Source organism: Triticum urartu, chromosome 6 (genome assembly GCF_003073215.2).
Source record: "Triticum urartu cultivar G1812 chromosome 6, Tu2.1, whole genome shotgun sequence".
NCBI classification, from domain to species: domain Eukaryota; kingdom Viridiplantae; phylum Streptophyta; class Magnoliopsida; order Poales; family Poaceae; genus Triticum; species Triticum urartu.
The window spans coordinates 530,816,006-530,838,163 of record NC_053027.1 but is presented as its reverse complement, the minus strand read 5'-3'; the positions used below and the strand labels follow the sequence as shown (position 1 = coordinate 530,838,163).

Genomic DNA, 22,158 nt, shown 5'->3' with positions numbered 1-22,158 from the left:
CATGTGCGAAGAGGAGTGGGCGGCGAGGGCGATGGCGACCTTGGGGCGGCGAGGGCGACGGCGACCTCGGGGCGGCGACGGCGACGGCGGACGGGGGTGGGGCAGCCTGGCGGCGTCGATGACCTCGGCGTCGTCGGGCGGCAACTGGCGATGAATGTGAAAAAATGCTAAGTGCTGGCATATATAGCAAAGGCATTGGTCCCGGTTCGTGGCACAAACCGGGATGAATGCCCCCCTTTGGTCCCGGTTCGTGCCACCAACCGGGACCAAAGGTCTCTTTTTAGCTACCCAAAGGGCGGGAAGCAGAGGTCTTTGGTCCCGGTTGGTAGCACCAACCGGGACTAAAGGGTACCATTGGTCCCGGTTGGTGCTACCAACTGGGACCAAAGGCCTTGTCCTGCCCGCGGCCAAATGTTTAGTCCCACCTGTTGGGGAACATAGTAATTTCAAAATTTTCCTACGCACACGCAAGATCATGGTGATGCATAGCAACGAGAGGGGAGAGTGTTGTCTATGTACCCTTGTAGAACAAAAGCGGAAGCGTTTAGCATAACGCGGTTGATGTAGTCATACGTCTTCACGATCTGACCGATCCAAGTACCAACGCACGGCACCTCCGAGTTCAGCACACGTTCAGCTCGATGATGTCCTGTGAACTCCAATCCAGTAGAGCTTCACGGGAGAGTTCTGTCAGCACGACGGCGTGGTGACGATGATGATATTCTACCATCACAGGGCTTCGCCTAAGCACCGCTATGATATGATCGAGGTGGATTATGGTGGAAGGGGGCATCGCACACGGCTAAGAGATCAAGAGATCAATTGTTGTGTCTATGGGGTGCCCCCTGGCCACGTAAATAAAGGAGTGGAGGAGGAGGAGGCGGCCAAGAGGAGGAGGCGCGCCCAAGGGGGGGGCAGTCCTACTCCAAGTAGGTTTTGCCCCCCTTTCCTATTCCAACTAGGAGAAGGGGGAAGGAGGAGGTGGAGAGAAGGAAGGAGAAGGGGGGCCGCGCCCCCTTCCCTTTTCCAATTCGGATTGGGGCAAGCGAGGGCTGCGCGCCACCTCCTGATGCCTCTCCTCTTCCACTACTTCGGGCCCATGAGGCCCAATAACCCCCGGGGGGGTTCCGGTAACCCCCTGGTACTCCGGTATATATCTGATAACCCCCGGTACCATTCCGGTATCCAAATATAGTCGTCCAATATATCAATCTTCATGTCTCAACCATTTCGAGACTCCTCGTCATGTCTGTGATCACATCCGGGACTCCGAACAACCTTCGGTACATCAAAACTCATAAACTCATAATATAACCGGCATCGAAACGTTAAGCGTGCAGACCCTACGGGTTCGAGAACTATGTAGACATGACCGAGACATGTCTCCGGTCAATAACCAATAGCGGAACCTGGATGCTCATATTGGCTCCCACATATTCTACGAAGATCTTTATCGGTCAGACTGCATAACAACATACGTTGTTCCCTTTGTCATCGGTATGTTACTTGCCCGAGATTCGATCGTCGGTATCTCAATACCTAGTTCAATCTCGTTACCGGCAAGTCTCTTTACTCATTCCATAATACCTCATTCCGCAACTAACTCATTTAGTTGCAATGCTTGCAAGGCTTAAGTGATGTGCATTACCGAGAGGGCCCAGAGATACCTCTCCGACAATTGGAGTGACAAATCCTAATCTCGAAATACGCCAACCCAACACGTACCTTTGGAGACACATGTAGAGCACCTTTATAATCACCCAGTTACGTTGTGACGTTTGGTAGCACACAGAGTGTTCCTCCGGTAAACGGGAGTTGCATAATCTCATAGTCATAGGAACATGTATAAGTTATGAAGAAAGCAATAGCAACAAACTAAACGATCAAGTGCTAAGCTAATGGAATGGGTCAAGTCAATCACATCATTCTCCTAATGATGTGATCCCGTTAATCAAATGACAACTCATGTCTATGGTTAGGAAACATAACCATCTTCGATCAACGAGCTAGTCAAGTAGAGGCAAACTAGTGACACTCTGTTTGTCTATGTATTCACACATGTATTATGTTTCCGGTTAATACAATTCTAGCATGAATAATAAACATTTATCATGATACAAGGAAATAAATAATAACTTTATTATTGCCTCTAGGGCATATTTCCTTCAGTCTCCCACTTGCACTAGATTCAATAATCTAGATTACACTGTGATGATCCTAACACCCATGGAGCCTTGGTGCTGATCATGTTTTGCTCGTGGAAGAGGCTTAGTCAATGGGTCTGCAACATTTAGATCCGTATGTATCTTGCAAATTTCTATGTCTCCCACCTGGACTAAATCCCGGATGGAATTGAAGCGTCTCTTGATGTGCTTGGTTCTCTTGTGAAATCTGGATTCCTTCGCTAAGGCAATTGCTCCAGTATTGTCACAAAAGATTTTCATTGGACCCGATGCCCTAGGTATGACACCTAGATAGGATATGAACTCCTTCATTTGTTGCTTCCGAAGCAGCTATGTACTCCGCTTCACATGTAGATCCCGCCACGACGCTTTGTTTAGAACTGCACCAACTGACAGCTCCAACGTTTAATGTAAACACGTATCCGGTTTGCGATTTAGAATCGTCCGTATCAGTGTCAAAGCTTGCATCAACGTAACCATTTATGATGAGCTCTTTGTCACCTCCATAAATGAGAAACATATCCTTAGTCCTTTTCAGGTACTTCAGGATGTTCTTGACCGCTGTCCAGTGATCCACTCCTGGATTACTTTGGTACCTCCCTGCTAGACTTATAGCAAGGCACACATTAGGTCTGGTACACATCATTGCATACATGATAGAGCCTATGGCTGAAGCATAGGGAACATCTTTCATTTTCTCTCTATCTTCTGCAGTGGTCGGACATTGAGTCTTACTCAACTTCACACCTTGTAACACAGGCAAGAACCCTTTCTTTGCTTGATCCATTTTGAACTTCTTCAAAACTTTGTCAAGGTATGTGCTTTGTGAAAGTCCAATTAAGCGTCTTGATCTATCTCTATAGATCTTAATGCCCAATATGTAAGCAGCTTCACCGAGGTCTTTCATTGAAAAACTCATATTCAAGTATCCCTTTATGCTATCCAGAAATTCTATATCATTTCCAATCAGTAATATGTCATCCACATATAATATCAGAAATGCTACCGAGCTCCCACTCACTTTCTTGTAAATACAGGCTTCTCCAAAAGTCTGTATAAAACCAAATGCTTTGATCACATTATCAAAGCGTTTATTCCAACTCCGAGAGGCTTGCACTAGTCCATAAATGGATCGCCGGAGCTTGCACACTTTGTTATCTCCCTTTGGATCGACAAAACCTTCCGGCTGCATCATATACAACTCTTCTTCCCGAAATCCATTCAGGAATGCAGTTTTGACATCCATCTGCCAAATTTCATAATCATAAAATGCGGCAATCGCTAACATGATTCGGACAGACTTAAGCATCGCTACGGGTGAGAAGGTCTCATCATAGTCAATCCCTTGAACTTGTCGAAACCCTTTCGCAACAAGTCGAGCTTTGTAGACAGTAACATTACCGTCAGCGTCAGTCTTCTTCTTGAAGATCCATTTATTCTCAATTGCTTTCCGATCAATGGGAAAGTCAACCAAAGTCCACACTTTGTTCTCATACATGGATCCCATCTCAGATTTCATGGCTTCAAGCCATTTTGCGGAATCTAGGCTCACCATCGCTTCTTCATAGTTCGTAGGTTCATCATGATCCAGTAGCATGACTTCCAGAACAGGATTACCATACCACTCTGGCATGGATCTTACTCTGGTTGATCTACGAGGTTCAGTAATAACTTGATCTGAAGTTTCATGATCATCATCATTAACTTCCTCACTGATTGGTATAGTTGTCACATGAATCGGTTTCTGTGATGAGCTAATTTCCAATAAGGGAGCAGGTACGGTTACCTCATCAAGTTCCACTTTCCTCCCACGCACTTCTTTCGAGAGAAACTCCTTCTCTAGAAAGTATCCATTCTTAGCAACGAATGTCTTGCCTTCGGATCTGTGATAGAAGGTATACCCAACAGTCTCCTTTGGGTATCCTATGAAGACACATTTCTCCGATTTGGGTTCAAGCTTATCAGGTTGAAGCTTTTTCACATAAGCATCGCAACCCCAAACTTTAAGAAACGACAACTTTGGTTTCTTGCCAAACCACAGTTCATAAGGTGTCGTCTCAACGGATTTCGATGGTGCCATATTTAACGTGAATGCGGCCGTCTCTAAAGCATAACCCCAAAACGATAGAGGTAAATCAGTAAGAGACATCATAGATCGCACCATATCTAGTAAAGTACGATTACGACGTTCGGACACACCATTACGCTGTGGTGTTCCGTGCGGCGTGAGTTGCGAAACTATTCCGCTTTGTTTCAAATGTAGACCAAACTTGTAACTCAAATATTCTCCTCCATGATCAGATCATAGAAACTTTATTTTCTTGTTACGATGATTTTCAACTTCACTTTGAAATTCTTTGAACTTTTCAAATGTTTCAGACTTATGTTTCATCAAGTAGATATACCCATATCTTCTTAAATCATCTGTGAAGGTGAGAAAATAACGATATCCTCCACGAGCCTCAACATTCATCGGACCACATACATCTGTATGTATGATTTCCAGCAAATCTGTTGCTCTCTCCATAGTACCGGAGAACAGCATTTTAGTCATCTTGCCCGTGAGGCACGGTTCGCAAGTACCAAGTGATTCATAATCAAGTGATTCCAAAAGTCCATCAGTATGGAGTTTCTTCATGCGCTTTACACCGATATGACCTAAACGGCAGTGCCACAAATAAGTTGCACTATCATTATCAACTCTGCATCTTTTGGCTTCAACATTATCAATATGTGTATCACTACTATCGAGATTCATCAAAAATAGACCACTCTTCAAGGGTGCATGACCATAAAAGATATTACTCATATAAATAGAACAACCATTATTCTCTGATTTAAATGAATAACCGTCTCGCATCAAACAAGATCCAGATATAATGTTCATGCTCAACGCTGGCACCAAATAACAATTATTTAGGTCTAAAACTATTCCCGAAGGTAGATGTAGAGGTAGCGTGCCGACCGCGATCACATTGACTTTGGAACCATTTCCCACGCGCATCGTCACCTCGTCCTTGGCCAGTGTTCGCTTAATCCATAGTCCCTGTTTTGAGTTGCAAATATTAGCAACGGAACCAGTATCAAATACCCAGGTGCTACTGCGAGCTCTAGTAAGGTACACATCAATAACATGTATATCACATATACCTTTGTTCACCTTGCCATCCTTCTTATCCGCCAAATACTTGGGGCAGTTCTGCTTCGAGTGACCAGTCTGCTTGTAGTAGAAGCACTCAGTTTCAGGCTTAGGTCCAGACTTGGGTTTCTTCTCCTAACCAGCAACTTGCTTGCTGTTCTTCTTGAAGTTCCCCTTCTTCTTCCCTTTGCCCTTTTTCTTGAAACTAGCAGTCTTATTGACCATCAACACTTGATGCTCCTTCTTGATTTCTACCTCCGCAGCCTTAAGCATTGCGAAGAGCTCGGGAATCGTCTTATCCATCCCTTGCATGTTATAGTTCATCACGAAGCTCTTGTAGCTTGGTGGCAGTGATTGAAGAACTCTGTCAATGACACTATCAACAGGAAGATTAACTCCCAGTTGAGTCAAGTGATTATGATACCCAGACATTTTGAGTATATGTTCACTGATAGAACTATTCTCCTCCATCTTGCAGCTATAGAACTTATTGAAGACTTCATATCTCTCAATTCGGGCATTTGCTTGAAATATTAACTTCAACTCCTGGAACATCTCATATGCTCCATGATGTTCAAAACGTCGTTGAAGTCCCGATTCTAAGCCGTAAAGCATGGCACACTGAACTATTGAGTAGTGATCAGCTTTGCTTTGCCAGATGTTCATAACATCTGGTGTTGCTCCTGCAGCAGGCCTGGCACCCAGCGGTGCTTCCAGGACGTAATTCTTTTGTGCAACAATGAGGATAATCCTCAAGTTACGGACCCAGTCCGTGTAATTGCTACCATCATCTTTCAACTTTGCTTTCTCAAGGAATGCATTAAAATTCAATGGAACAACAACATGGGCCATCTATCTACAATCAAACATAGACAAGCAAAATACTATAAGGTACGAAGTTCATGATAAATTTAAGTTCAATTAATCATATTACTTAAGAACTCCCACTTAGAAAGACATCCCTCTAATCTTCTAAGTGATCACGTGATCCAAATCAACTAAACCATAAACGATCATCACGTGCAATGGTGTAGCTTTCAATGGTGAACATCAATATGTTGATTATCTCTACTATATGATTCACGCTCGACCTTTCGGTCTCAGTGTTCCGAGGCCATATCTGCATATGCTAGGCTCGTCAAGTTTAACCTGAGTATTCTGCGTGTGCAAAAACTAGCTTGCACCCGTTGTAGATGGACGTAGAGCTTATCACACCCGATCATCACGTGGTGTCTGGGCACGATGAACTTTGGCAACGGTGCATACTCAGGGAGAACACTTTTATCTTGAAATTTAGTCAGAGATCATCTTATAATGCTACCGCAAGATAAGATGCATAAAAGATAAACATCACATGCAATCAATATAAGTGATATGATATGGCCATGATCATCTTGTGCTTGTGATCTCCATCTCTGAAGCACCTTCATGATCACCATCGTCACCGGCGCGACACCTTGATCTCCATCGTAGCATCGTTGTCGTCTCGCCAATCTCATGCTTCCACGACTATCGCTACCGCTTAGTGATAAAGTAAAGCATTACAGGGCGATTGCATTGCATACAATAAAGCGACAACCATATGGCTCTTGCCAGTTGCCGATAACTTGGTTACAAAACATGATAATCTCATACAATAAAATTTAGCATCATGTATTGACCATATCACATCACAACAAGCCCTGCAAAAACAAGTTAGACGTCTTCTACTTTGTTGTTGCAAGTTTTACGTGGCTGCTACGGGCTGAGCAAGAACCGTTCTTACCTACGCATCAAAACCACAACGATAGTTTGTCAAGTTGATGCTGTTTTAACCTTCGCAAGGACCGGGTGTAGCCACACTTGGTTCAACTAAAGTTGGAGAAACTGACACCCGCCAGCCACCTATGTGCAAAGCACGTCGGTAGAACCAGTCTTGCGTAAGCGTACGCGTAATGTTGGTTCGGGCCGCTTCATCCAACAATACCGCTGAACCAAAGTATGACATGCTGGTAAGCAGTATGACTTATATCGCCCACCACTCACTTGTGTTCTACTCGCGCATATAACATCAACGCATAAAACCTGGCTCGGATGCCACTGTTGGGGAATGTAGTAATTTCAAAATTTTCCTACGCACACGCAAGATCATGGTGATGCTGTTGGGGAACGTTGCAGAAAACAAAAATTTTCCTACGGTTTCACCAAGATCCATCTATGAGTTCATCTAGCAACGAGTGATCGGATGCATCTACGTACCTTGTAGATCGCGAGCGGAAGCGTTCAAAGAACGAGGATGAGGGAGTCATACTCGACGTGATCCGAATCACCGGAGATCCTAGCGCCGAACGGACGGCACCTCCGCGTTCAACACACGTACGGTCAGCGTGACGTCTCCTCCTTCTTGATCCAGCAAGGGGAAGGAGAGGTTGAGGAAGATGGCTCCAGCAGCAGCACGACGGCGTGGTGGTGATGGAGCTGCAGTACTCCGGCAGGGCTTCGCCAAGCTCTATGGAGGAGGAGGAGGTGTTGGAGAGGGAGAAGGAGGCACCAAAGGCATAGGTGAGAGGCCCTCCCTCCCCCCACTATATATAGGGAGCCTAGAGGGGGCGCCGGCCCTAGGAGATGCAATCTCCTAGGGGGGGAGGCGGCCAAGGGGTGGGGGGCTTGCCCCCCAAGCAAGGGGGCGCCCCCCCTTTAGGGTTTCCCCACCCTAGGCGCATGGGCCCTAAGGGAAGTGGCGCCCCAGCCCACATTGGGCTGGATCCCTTCCCACTTCAGCCCATGGGGCCCTCCGGGATAGGTGGCCCCACCCGGTGGACCCCTGGGACCCTTCCGGTGGTCTCGGTACAATACCGGTGACCCCGAAACTTGTCCCGATGGCCGAAATAGCACTTCCTATATATAATTCTTTACCTCCGGACCATTCCGGAACTCCTCGTGATGTCTGGGATCTCATCCGGGACTCCGAACAATATTTGGGTTACTGCATATACATATCCCTACAACCCTAGCGTCACCGAACCTGAAGTGTGTAGACCCTACGGGTTCGGGAGACATGTAGACATGATCGAGATAGCTCTCCGGTCAATAACCAACAGCAGGATCTGGATACCCATGTTGGCTCCCACATGCTCCTCGATATCTCATCGGATGAACCACGATGTCGAGGATTCAAGCAACCCCGTATACAATTCCCTTTGTCAATCGGTATGTTACTTGCCCGAGATTCGAACGTTGGTATCCCAATACCTCGTTCAATCTCGTTACCGGCAAGTCACTTTACTCGTACCATAATGCATGATCCCGTGACCAGACACTTGGTCACTTTGAGCTCATAATGATGATGCATTACCGAGTGGGCCCAGTGATACCTCTCCGTCATACGGAGTGACAAATCCCAATCTTGATCCGTGTTAACCCAACAGACACTTTTGGAGATACCCGTAGTATACCTTTATAGTCACCCAGTTACGTTGTGACATTTGGTATACCCAAAGCACTCCTACAGTATTCGGGAGTTACACGATCTCATGGTCTAAGGAAAAGATACTTGACATTGGAAAACTCTAGCAAACGAACTATACGATCTTGTGCTATGTTTAGGATTGGGTCTTGTCCATCACATCATTCTCCTAATGATGTGATCTCGTTATCAATGACATCCAATGTCCATAGTCAGGAAACCATGACTATCTGTTGATCAACGAGCTAGTCAACTAGAGGCTTACTAGGGACATGTTGGTGTCTATTTATTCACACATGTATTACGATTTCCGGATAACACAATTATAGCATGAATAAAAGACAATTATCATGAACAAGGAAATATAATAATAATGCTTTTATTATTGCCTCTAGGGCATATTTCCAACAGATGAGGTTCATGCTCAAAGCTGGCACTAAATAACAATTATTGAGGTTTAAAACTAATCCCGTAGGTAAATGTAGAGGTAGCGTGACGACGGTGATCACATCGACCTTGGAACCATTCCCGACGTGCATCGTCACCTCGTCCTTCGCCAGTCTCCGCTTATTCAGCAGCTCCTGCTTTGAGTTACAAATGTGAGCAACCGCACCGGTATCAAATACCCAGGAGCTACTACGAGTACTGGTAAGGTACACATCAATTACATGTATATCACATATACCTTTAGTGTTGCCGGCCTTCTTGTCCGCTATGTATTTCGGGCAGTTCCGCTTCCAGTGACCACTTCCCTTGCAATAAAAACACTCAGTCTCAGGCTTGGGTCCATTCCTTGACTTCTTCCCGGCAGCTTGCTTACCGGGCACGGCAACTACCTTGCCGTCCTTCTTGAAGTTCTTTTTACCCTTGCCTTTCTTGAACTTAGTGGTTTTATTCACCATCAACACTTGATGTTCCTTTTTGATTTCCAGCTCCACTGATTTCAGCATTGAATATACCTCAGGAATGGTCTTTTCCATTCCCTGCATATTGAAGTCCATCACAAAGCTCTTGTAGGTCGGTGGAAGTGACTGAAGGATTCTGTCAATGACCGCGTCATCCGGGAGATTAACTCCCAGCTGAGTCAAGCGGTTATGCAACCCAGACATTTTAAGTATGTTCTCACTGACAGAACTATTTTCCTCCATCTTACAACTGAAGAACTTGTCGGAGACTTCATATCTCTCGACCCGGGCATGAGCTTGGAAAACCATTTTCAGCTCCTCGAACATCTCATATGCTCTGTGTCGCTCAAAATGCTTTTGGAGCCCCGGTTCTAAGCTGTAAAGCATGCCGCACTGAACGAGGGAGTAATCAGCACCATGTGACTGCCAAACGTTCATAACGTCTTGGTTCTCTGGGATGGGTGCGTCACCTAGCGGTGCTTCTAGGACATAATCTTTCTTGGCAGCTATGAGGATGATCCTCAGGTTCCGGACCCAGTCCGTATAGTTGCTGCCATCATCTTTCAGCTTGGTTTTCTCTAGGAACGCGTTGAAGTTGAGGGCAACACTAGCGTGGGCCATTTGATCTACAAGACATAATGTAAAGATTTTAGACTAAGTTCATGATAATTAAGTTCATCTAATCAAATTATTCAATGAACTCCCACTCAGATAGACATCCCTGTAGTCATCTAAGTGAAACATGATCCAAGTCAACTAGGCCGTGTCCGATCATCACGTGAGACAGATTAGTCAACATCGGTGAACATCTTCATGTTGATCATATCTTCTATACGACTCATGCTCGACCTTTCGGTCTTCCGTGTTCCGAGGCCATGTCTGTACATGCTAGGCTCGTCAAGTCAACCTAAGTGTATTGCGTGTGTAAATTTGAGTTACACCCGTTGTATTCGAACGTTAGAATCTATCACACCCGATCATCACGTGGTGCTTCGAAACAACGAATCTTCGCAACGGTGCATAGTTAGGGGGAACACTTTCTTGAAATTATTACGAGGGATCATCTTATTTAAGCTACCGTCGTTCTAAGCAAATAAGATGTAAAACATGATAAACATCACATGCAATCAAATAGTGACATGATATGGCCAATATCATTTGCTCCTTTTGATCTCCATCTTTGGGGATCCATGATCATCGTTGTCACCGGCATGACACCATGATCTCCATCATCATGATCTCCATCATCGTGTCTTCTTGAAGTTGTCTCGTCATCTATTACTTCTACTACTATGGCTAACGCTTTAGCAATAAAGTAAAGTAATTACATGACGTTTATGTTGACACGCATGTCATAAATAAATTAAGACAACTCCTATGGCTCCTGCCGGTTGTCATACTCATCGACATGCAAGTCGTGATTCCTATTACAAGAACATGATCAATCTCATACATCACATATATCATTCATCACATCCTTTTGGCCATATCACATCACACGGCACATGCTGCAAAAACAAGTTAGACGTCCTCTAATTGTTGTTGCAAGTTTTTACGTGGCTGCTATAGGTTTCTAGCAAGAATGTTTCTTACCTACGCCAAAACCACAACGTGATATGCCAATTGCTATTTACCCTTCATAAGGACCCTTTCATCGAATCCGATCCGACTAAAGTGGGAGAGACAGACACCCGCTAGCCACCTTATGCAACTAGTGCATGTCAGTCGGTGGAACCAGTCTCACGTAAGCGTACGTGTAAGGTCGGTCTGGGCCGATTCATCCCACGATGCCGCTGAATCAAGATAAGACTAGTAATGACAAGTAAATTGACAATATCGACGCCCACAACTGCTTTGTGTTCTACTCGTGCATAGAAACTATGCATAGACCTAGCTCATGATGCCACTGTTGGGGAACGTAGCAGAATTTTAAAATTTTATACGCATCACCAAGATCAATCTATGGAGTCATCTAGCAACGAGGGAAAGGAGAGTGCATCTAAATACCCTTGTAGATCGCGAGCGGAAGCGTTCAAGAGAACGGGGTTGATGGAGTCGTACTCGTCGTGATCCAAATCACCGATGACCTAGCGCCGAATGGACGACACCTCCACGTTCAACACACGTACGGTTGGGGAGACGTCTCCTCCAACTTGATCCAGCAAGGGGGAAGGAGAGGTTGATGGAGATCCAGCAGCACGACGGCGTGGTGGTGGAAGCAACGGTGATCTTGGCAGGGCTTCGCCAAGCTCAGGGAGAGGGAGAAGTGTCACGGGAGGGAGAGGGAGGTGCCAGGGGCTAGGGTGTGGCTGCCCTCCCTCCCCCCACTATATATAGGACCCCTAGGGGGGCGCCGGCCCTAGGAGATGCAATCTCCAAGGGGGTTGGCGGCCAAGGGGGGTGGAGTGCCCCCCAAGCCAAGTGGGGCACCCCCCACCCCTAGGGTTTCCAACCCTAGGCGCAGGGGGAGGCCCATGGGGGGTGCACCAGCCCACTAGGGGCTGGTTCCCCTCCCACTTCAACCCATGGGGCCCTCTGGGATAGGTGGCCCCACCCGGTGGACCCCCGGGACCCTTCCGGTGGTCCCGGTACAATACCGACTACCCCCGAAACTTTCCTGATGGCCAAAACTTGACTTCCTATATATAAATCTTCACCTCCGAACCATTCCGGAACTCCTCGTGACGTCCGGGATCTCAACCGGGACTCCGAACAACTTTCGGGTTACTGTTACTAATATCTCAACAACCCTAGCGTCACCGAACCTTAAGTGTGTAGACCCTACGGGTTCGGGAGACACGCAGACATGACCGAGATGACTCTCCAGTCAATAACCAACAGCGGGATCTGGATACCCATGTTGGCTCCCACATGCTCCTCGATGATCTCATCAGATGAACCACGATGTCGAGGATTCAATCAATCCCGTATACAATTCCCTTTGTCAATCGGTACGTTACTTGCCCGAGACTCGATCGTCGGTATCCCAATACCTCGTTCAATCTCGTTACCAGCAAGTCACTTTACTCATACCGTAATGCATGATCCCGTGATCAGCCACTTGACCACATTGAGCTCATTATGATGATGCATTACCGAGTGGGCCCAGAGATACCTCTCCATCATACGGAGTGACAAATCCCAGTCTCGATTCGTGCCAACCCAACAGACACTTTCGGAGATACCCGTAGTGTACCTTTATAGTCACCTAGTTACGTTGTGACGTTTGGCACACCCAAAGCACTCCTATGGTATCCGGGAGTTGCACAATCTCATGGTCTAAGGAAATGATACTTGACATTCGGAAAAGCTCTAGCAAACGAACTACACGATCTTTAAGCTATGCTTAGGATTGGGTCTTGTCCATCACATCATTCTCCTAATGATGTGATCCCGTTATCAATGACATCCAATGTCCATAGTCAGGAAACCATGACTATCTTTTGATCAACGAGCTAGTCAACTAGAGGCTCACTAGGGACGTGTTGTGGTCTATGTATTCACACATGTATTACGATTTCCGGATAACACAATTATAGCATGAATAATAGACAATTATCATGAACAAAGAAATATAATAATAACCATTTTATTATTGCCTCTAGGGCATATTTCCAACAATTTCTAGTTGTTAACGACCAATATAGATGGTCATAGCCTTATAAATTGTGGTGGGTTGCTATGACTATGCGCCACCTCATCAATTTTGCCTATGTGTCATGTCCATGTGGCAGTTTTTGCCCTAGGTTATGAAGCAACCTATATTTCTGTCACTCCCAAAATTCCCAAAAAAATCTCATAAATTCTTTGGGTCATATCTTCATCAAATATGTAAAAACCTTCCTTGCCTAGTTCAAAAATAATTCAAAAATATTCATTTTCCTATTCTGTTCAGAACAACAGTTTGTGAAGGAAGTACCACTTTGGCATGTCCAAATAGTATCCATTTTCTACAATGCTTTCCTATGCCCAAATAACCATCCTCCACCAAATGCCAGCTCAATCCATTCATTATTTTGAGCCTAGCTTCAACATTCGTAGTTATGTCCAGTGTGGTAGTTTGCAAAGCAAGTACCACCTAGGCTCCTCCTTTTGAGCTGAAAATTTGTGAAGACGGTCTTCTTAGTAACTGATCATCCACAACCAAAACTCACGCCCATTAGCCATGTACATTTCCCGTACCGCTAATCAAACACTTGGCTGCTAATTCATGTTTGAGCATCGATCGGTCTCCTCGTGAGAATCTTATGTTGTAATTTTCTTCCTAGAACCTACCTGGGGAGTCCCCAACCCGCTAGACATGCCTAGGCTACCCAGAACACATGGCAACACCACGGTCATGCGGTGACCACGCGGCGGGCATGCGAGTTTACGCACTCTAGAGTTGGGGCCTCGGCCACCGCCCAAACCTCGACGTATCGCCACCAAACCATGTATTTATGATTAAATAGGTACTTATGTAATTATAAATGATTTTTGGAAAAAATAAAAAGTAAACTTGCAAAACTTTTTACACCCAACCATTTGGTCAATTGTGCATTAAATATGGCCTAGCATTTTATAAAAATGATTTGGTCCAATTTTGCAACAACTATTTGGGAGGTCCTTCACAAAAAACCCTCCTTTTGGGCACTCGAAAAATGGAAAATGGTTTTTCCGTCCAAAGAAAATGAAAACTTCCTTAGGCAACATTGTTTGTCATTCCAATATGCACCCTTCTGCACAATATGAGATCATTTGAACAAACTATGCCATGAATGTGACCATAGGATTGATCATTTGGCTTGAAAGCCATGAATCTTCACGCATGATAGCTCATTTCTGATAACACTTTTTTAAAAGAATTGTCGTATTACAAGTTTATTATTTTTCCTGGTAACTTGGTCATATATAATGACACAATGCGAAGGTTTTCCAATTTTTTTATTTTTTTTATTTTTTTATGCCCGTTTCAAAATGCGGTCAAAACGGCGGGAATGACCGTTCCTAGCTAGTGGTTGAATCTTGGAATTTTTTTGGTGTTTCTCTGATTAAATAGATACTTATGTACCTAAAAATGATTTTTGGAAAAAATAAAGAGCAAACTACAAGGCAGCTACAGTTCAAATTTGACCCGCTTCCAACTGAATCGGCAGAATTTTGTCTTTTTCACGAGAGGTGGATCAAAACTTTTTACACCCAACCATTTGGTCAATTGTGCATTAAATATGGCCTAGTGTTTTATAAAAATGATTTGATCCAATTTTGCAACAATTAATTGGGAGGTTCTTCACAAAAAACCCTCCTTTCGGGCACTCGGAAAATGGAAAATGAATTTTCCGTGCAAAGAAAATGAAAACTCCCTTAGGCAACATTGTTTGGAATTCCAAGATGCACCCTTGTGCACAATATGAGATCATTTGAATAAACTATGCCATGAATGTGGCCGTAAGATTGATCATTTGGCTTGAAAGCCATGAATGTTCACGCATGATAGCTCGTTTCTGAGAACACTTCTTTAAAATAATCGTTGTATTACAAGTTTATTATTTTTCCAAGGAACTTGGCCACATATAATGGCACAATGCGAAGGTTTCCCAATTTTTTGATTTTTTTTGAATTTTTTATGCCCGTTTCAAAATGTGGTCAAAACGGCGGGAATGACCGTTCCTAGCTAGTGGTTGAATCTTGGAATATTTTTGGTGTTTCTCTGATTAAATAGATACTTATGTACCTAGAAATGATTTTTGGAAAAAGTAAAGAGCAAACAATAAGGTAGCTGCAGTTCAAATTTGACCCGCTTCCTACTGACTCGGCGGGAATTTGTCTTTTTCACCAGAGGTGGATCAAAAGTTTTCACGCCCAACCATTTTGTCAATTGTGCATTAAATATGGCCTAGTATTTTAGAAAATATATTTGGTCCAATTTTGCAACAGATACATGATAGGCCCTTCACAAAAAAGTCATTTTGGGCACTCAAAAAATGGAAAATGTTTTAAAAAACTCATTTCTCCTAACTCTTTTAAAAGACATTTTCTTATTTTGATTTGTCATTATTCCTGAAAACTAAGGTCAAATTGGATGACACATGAGAAGGTATTCCATTTTTATTTTTATTTTCCAGGTCATAAAATAGCCAATATGATTTAAAACTTTACTTTTAATCGATTACGACCAATTTAGATGGTCAAAATATCGTACTTACATACTGTGTTCTGATTGGTCCACGAGCATCTCACGCGGGTCGTGCCTAATCACCGTCGGATGCTCCTGGATCCAACGGCCCGCGTGTCTCACCCACGCACCCAACCCACAATGCGCACTCCTCTCTCGCGAACCCCACCCAACCCCTTGTGCCCTCCTCTCTCTCTCTCGAACCCTAGCGCTCCACTCCTCCCTGGCCGCCGCCACCTCCGGCGCCCTCTGTCCGGCGAGATCCCCTCCAACCCACGTCTCCATGACTCGTCCTCCTCTCTGGATCGATCACCCCCAACCCACGACTCCTCCTCCTCTCTGGATCGATCACCCCCAACCCACGACTCCTCCTCCTCTCTGGATCGATCTGCAACTGCTTCCAACCCAGCCGCCGCCGTAGACCTTCCCCAATCCCGGCCTCCTACACGCCGAGCCGAGACGTACCCCTTCCTGCTCGATGGCTAACCCCTCCATGGCGGCCGGCGGCGGGGTGACGTTGGCGGGGAGGGTCCGCGGCGTCGGGGCCCAGATCCGCAACCGCTTCTGCATCGGGGCACCTTCTTCCGTGTCGACGCCTACGAGAACGTGCTCTACCTCCACGCCGACACCGCCTCGCCCCTCGCCTAGGACATCCACCACTGGTTCCCCTGCGCCAGTAAGAAGGATTTTACTACATGTTCCTTGCTGTTTCATGAATCCACCACATGGTTTTGAACTCTGACGAACGGTGGATGGATGCTGGGTTTTCGTCGATCTGCAGGGGGAGGGAGGACGGTCCCGAGCAACCTGTGGATCATGCAGCTGCAGGCGTCCAGGAAGAAGCACAACAAGCTCGAGTTCTTCGTCCCCTGGTGGGATCTGCAGCTCGGCATCTCCGTCAGCCAGTTCCTCTCCATCTTTGCTTCCAAGAATCCTGACTTTAGGTGACCTCCTGTCTGACGCCCTTTGCTGACCCCAAACAGTTTTCAGGTGAACTGACGGATTGTTCTGAAACTGTACGTGCAGGAACAGAGCGTTCGCGTTCCTGTTCGCCGACGGGGCCAACGAGGAGCTCAGCTCGCTGCAGGCCGTCGTGTTCACCGGCTAGTCCGTCCCCTGTACCTCCAGGCAGGGCAGGTTCAGGGCTAGTGTTACTCACCAATCTGCATCTTTCAGTGTGTCTTCCATGATCTTGCCTCCGTTTTCCAATGGTACGGCTTCAGGCTCCTCCCCGGTATTTCATTGTGCTGTTTCTTCAGTGCTCACTAGTTGCTAGTGTTCGACTGCTACCAGTGGGTTAAGATTAGTCTTTTATAATTGTTTTCTTGAGGATGAGTCACTGGGGCTGTTCAGGCAATGACTCCAAATTATATGTGTTTTGTTGAGGTTCGGGTGGTGGACGGAGATCTGCATGAGGTGCTTGGACAGCAGATCAGCCCGGAGCTCCGGGGCCGCCTTGCCCTGTCCTGCAGCTACAGCAGCAAGGTACATGAACTAAACAGAAGTAAAATTACTCCTATTTTTGAACGTGGACGCAGCGAGTCAGATGTGAAATGGGTTGCAGGTGTGGCTGGTCGGCGACAGGCTGACAGCGCGGGAGCAGGAGAAGGCGGAGCTGGGTTGCAATAGAATCCCAACAGGACCGACGCTGAAGGACCTGGACATGTGCTTCTTGACATTCCATTGCTTGGCAACACCTTCCAAGGGTAAAAACACCAGCACCCGCACCCTGTTTCTAGCGCCATACGAAATGGGGAATTTATTATTTTGCCTTCTGCTTACACAACACCATTATTATAGACGTGACCTGTATATTCCAATCCTCCTCCATTGCTTCATATGACGCTAACTAAACCCTCTTGTTTCAACTTGCAGATAGCCATCCCACCACACCAGCATGCCCCGGCTTCGAGGGAATCGGCCACTTCACCACCGCAACGGGCAGGCTTTCCCTGCCTGCCTTTGGGTTGGCATCCTACAAGCTCCGCGGCTCCCTGTGGGCGTCCAACGGTGCCCCAGAGCAGGAGAGTGTCACGTCGCTGATGTAGGAGGCGGACAACTGGCTCCGCTGCGTACAGGTAGACCACCTGGACTTCCGGTTCTTCGTGTCCCACTTCGGCGTGACGTGGAGATGACTGCTCTGTTGTAAATTTCCTTTTTGTGTCTGTGTTAGTTATATGATGATGACTGTGTGTTGCCAAGTCTGAACTCAGCTGGCTGTGCGTTGAGCACAAGTCTGTTCTCTATGGCACATAGTGCAGCACCCCTCTGCCGTGGGGGTTGTATCAGTTAAAAAAGGCCTGCCTGTATTGCGGGCTTTGTCTACAATTTCTTTGGTAGACAAGCATAGATATCTGACAATACCAACAAGCATGCCATGCATTGTTCAAGCTTGATTATCCACCCCAGTCTAGCTAGCAGATCATCCAAGGTTATGCTAGGTTGGTTGGTTCAATGACATCGAGGAGAGAAATAGAAATAGGAAGAATAGGGGAAGAATGAGGGAATAGGTTCTGTTTTTGTTCTGTCTTTTTTCTCTTCCCGATCTAAACATGTTGAAGGTTCTGTTTTGTGCAGGTTGCTCTCATGAGGAAAAGTTGCCGCTACAAGACGCCCTCCTCCTCTCCTCCACCCCCTGACATGGTGAGCTCCACCCCTCCTTCTACCCCTTGTAGATCTGATATGAAGTGGGCATTAGTTGCAATTGTTATGGCCACAACATAGCAGCATTGTATTGGTTCAGTTTTTATGCATAATTCGATTGTGACTGTGTTGTTTGATGCTGCTTGCCTCATCTATTTTTCATGTCTTGTGTGAAATCTGTACCCTACTAGAAGATGCCACCATCAAGTTAATAATAACACTAATGATCATTTGATTCTAGTCTAGAGATACAAATAACATTAGTTAGGTCCATGGATACATGGATGAACACACACAGCTAGCAGCCTAGCAGTGTTAGCAAAGGATGTCAGTACAATGTTTATGGCATTCATTTATATTGAAACAAATAGTAACTAACTGTCAAGGGCATTTTATTGTGGAGCTCCATGAACTTTTTTGGTCGATTGGCTGTACAAGTTCCTGAAGAACAAATCATACAACCATTATCTTGTTGATTGATGCAGTTTCTCACCTTTTTGCTGCTGATGTTTAGTTCCTTGCTTGATTCTGGATACTATTAAGTTGAAATAAAATTGTATGAGAAAATGATCACTAAACTAAGGAGGCTTAACCTGATAATAACTTATTTTACGTTAATAGCCTACAATGTTGTCTTGGAGTTTATTGTCCAAAATAATACCTCTACTTGTTGTGTCCTTCAGGAATGCGTATCCTTCAGGACAACTCAAGCCCCTCCTCCTCTCCTGTACATGAATGTGAGATGCTACGCAGGCAAGATCTGAGCCAAATGGCATATTGTAATCTTTTTATTGCTAGTTTTTATATACGATGTCATGAAGATGTACGTTTGAAATGTTGCTTTGATAGCAAAATTGTATTCCTGTGTACATGCTGCTTTGACAGCAAAATTATGAAAATTTCTCAACAATATATATGGGCAAAATTGTATTCTTGTGTACTCTGCCTGAAAAGGCTACAGCCAACTGATGATGTTACTAGAACGTGACAACTGGGACCCATCTGACTAGTGGACCCTTCTTTTGGGAAAAAAAGAAAAACTAAATTCGTTTAGATAAAAAGGCCACAACCCAACAATAAAAAGGCTGCAATATTGGGCTTGGCCCATGAACCCAACCAAAAATTGACAGACAAAAAAAAACACAAATAGGATGAATTGTTGGGCTAGGCCCATGTAGAAAATCGAATTGGACCGGGCTGATTCTTGTGCCACATCAGATTGCCACGTCGGATGCCTACGTGGCCTGGGGAGGCTAGTGACCAAAACAAAACAATAGGCATATTTTGGTCAAAAACGTCTATGACCTGCTCACAGAGAAGGTCGTTAGTTTCAGTTTACGACCGCCAGCTTTTGACCTTCTGTTTTTGGTCACAAAAAGGTCACAAATTAAAAACTATGACCTTTCAGTGACCAATAGTGGAGGTCACAAGATAGCATATTTCTTGTAGTGTTCCTTGTCTTTTCTTTTTCTCGGTTTGGTAGACATGTCCTTCACATAGAAAACCTGCACCACATCATCGGCTAGGACGAACGGTTCGTCTGTGTACCCAAGATTGTTCAGATCCACTGTTGTCATTCCGTACTGTGGGTCTACCTGTACCCCGCCTCCTAACAGATTGACCCATTTGCACTTAAACAAAGGGACCTTAAAATCATGTACGTAGTAAAGTTCCCGTATGTCCACTATGTAACCATAATGTGTGTCCTTTCCCCTATTGGTTGCTGCATCAAAGCGGACACCGCTGTTTTCGTTGGTGCTCTTTTGATCTTGGGCGATCATGTAAAATGTATTCTCATTTATCTCGTATCCTTTGTAAGTTAATACAGTCGAAGATGGTCCCCTGGACAACAAGTACAACTCATCAGAAACAGTGTTGTCACCTCTGAGACGTGTTTCCAACCAACTGCCGAAAGTCCGAATGTGTTCACATGTAATCCAGTCGTCACACTGCTCCGGGTGTTTGGAGTGCAGACTGTTCTTGTGTTCATCGACATACGGGGTCACCAAGGTAGAGTTATGTAGAACAGTGTAGTGTGCTTGAGACCAAGAATTCCCATCCCTACATATTATTGAGTCCCCTCCAAGCTTTCCTTTCCAGTCAGCCTCCCCTCATACCGCGACTGAGGGAGACCAATCTTCTTAAGGCCAGGAATAAAGTCAACACAAAACCCAATGACATCCTCTGTTTGATGGCCCATGGAGATGCTTCCTTCTGGCCTAGCGCGGTTACGAACATATTTCTTTAGGACTCCCATGAACCTCTCAAAGGGGAACATATTGTGTAGAAATACGGGGCCCAGAATGACAATCTCGTCGACTAGATGAACTAGGACGTGTGTCATGATATTGAAGAAGGATGGTGGGAACACCAGCTAGAAACTGACAAGACATTGCGCCACATCACACCTTAGCCTTGGTAGGATTTCTGGATCGATCACCTTCTGAGAGATTGCATTGAGGAATGCACATAGCTTCACAATGGCTAATCGAAATTTTCCAGTAGAAGCCCCCTCAATGCAACCGGAAGCAGTTGCGTCATAATCACGTGGCAGTCATGAGACTTTAGGTTAAGAAACTTTTTCTCGGCCATATTTATTATTCCCTTTATATTCGACGAGAAGTCAGACGGGACCTTCATACTGAGCAGGCATTCAAAGAAGATTTCCTTCTCTTCTTTGGTAAGAGCGTAGCTGGTAGGACCTTCATAATGCTTTGGAGGCATGCGGTCTTTTTTGTGCAATTGTTGCAGGTCCTCCCGTGCCTCCGGTGTATCTTTTGTCTTCCCATACACGCCCAAGAAGCCTAGCAGGCTCACGCAAAGGTTCTTCATCATGTGCATCACGACGATTGAAGAGCGGACCTCTAGGTATTTCCAGTAGGGTAGGTCCCAAAATATAGATTTCTTCTTCCACATGGGTGCGCGTCCCTCAGCGGAACAGATAGTCCGCCGGGACCCTTTCCAAAGATTATGTGTAAATCATTGACCATAGCAAGTACGTGATCACCGGTACACATGGCGGGCTTCTTCCGGTGATCTGCCTCGCCTTTGAAATGCTTGCCTTTCTTTCGACATTGATGGTTGGTCGGAAGAAATCGATGATGCCCCAGGTACACATTCTTCCTGCATTTTTCTAGGTATATACTTTCGATGTCAGCTAAACAATGCGTGCATGCATGGTATCCCTTGTTTGTCTGTCCTGGAAGGTTATTGAGAGCAGGCCAATCATTGATGGTTACAAACAGCAACGCATGCAGGTTAAATTCCTCCTGTTTGTGCTCATCCCACACACGTACACCGTTTCCATTCCATAGATGTAAAAGTTCTTCAACTAATGGCCTTAGGTACACATCAATGTCGTTGTCGGGTTGCTTAGGGCCTTGGATGAGAACTGGCATCATAATGAACTTCCGCTTCATGCACATCCAAGGAGGAAGGTTATACATACATAGAGTCAGGGCCAGGTGTTGTGATTGCTGCTCTGCTCCCCAAAAGGATTAATGCCATTCACGTTTAAACCAAACCATACGTTCCTTGGGTCACCTGCAAACTCAGCCCGGTACTTTCTCTCGATTTTTCTCCACTGCGACCCGTCAGCGGGTGCTCTCAACTTCCGTCTTTCTGACGGTCCTATCTGTGCCATCGCATCCACTTGGCATGCTCTTTGTTTATGAATAGACGTTTCAACC

At 45.4% G+C, this 22,158-nt stretch overlaps 1 pseudogene; it reads left to right on the top strand.

The window, feature by feature from the left end:
• The first annotated feature begins 15,995 nt into the window (after positions 1–15,995).
• Positions 15,996–19,409, top strand: LOC125512688 (annotated as a pseudogene).
• Positions 19,410–22,158: the final 2,749 nt, after the last annotated feature.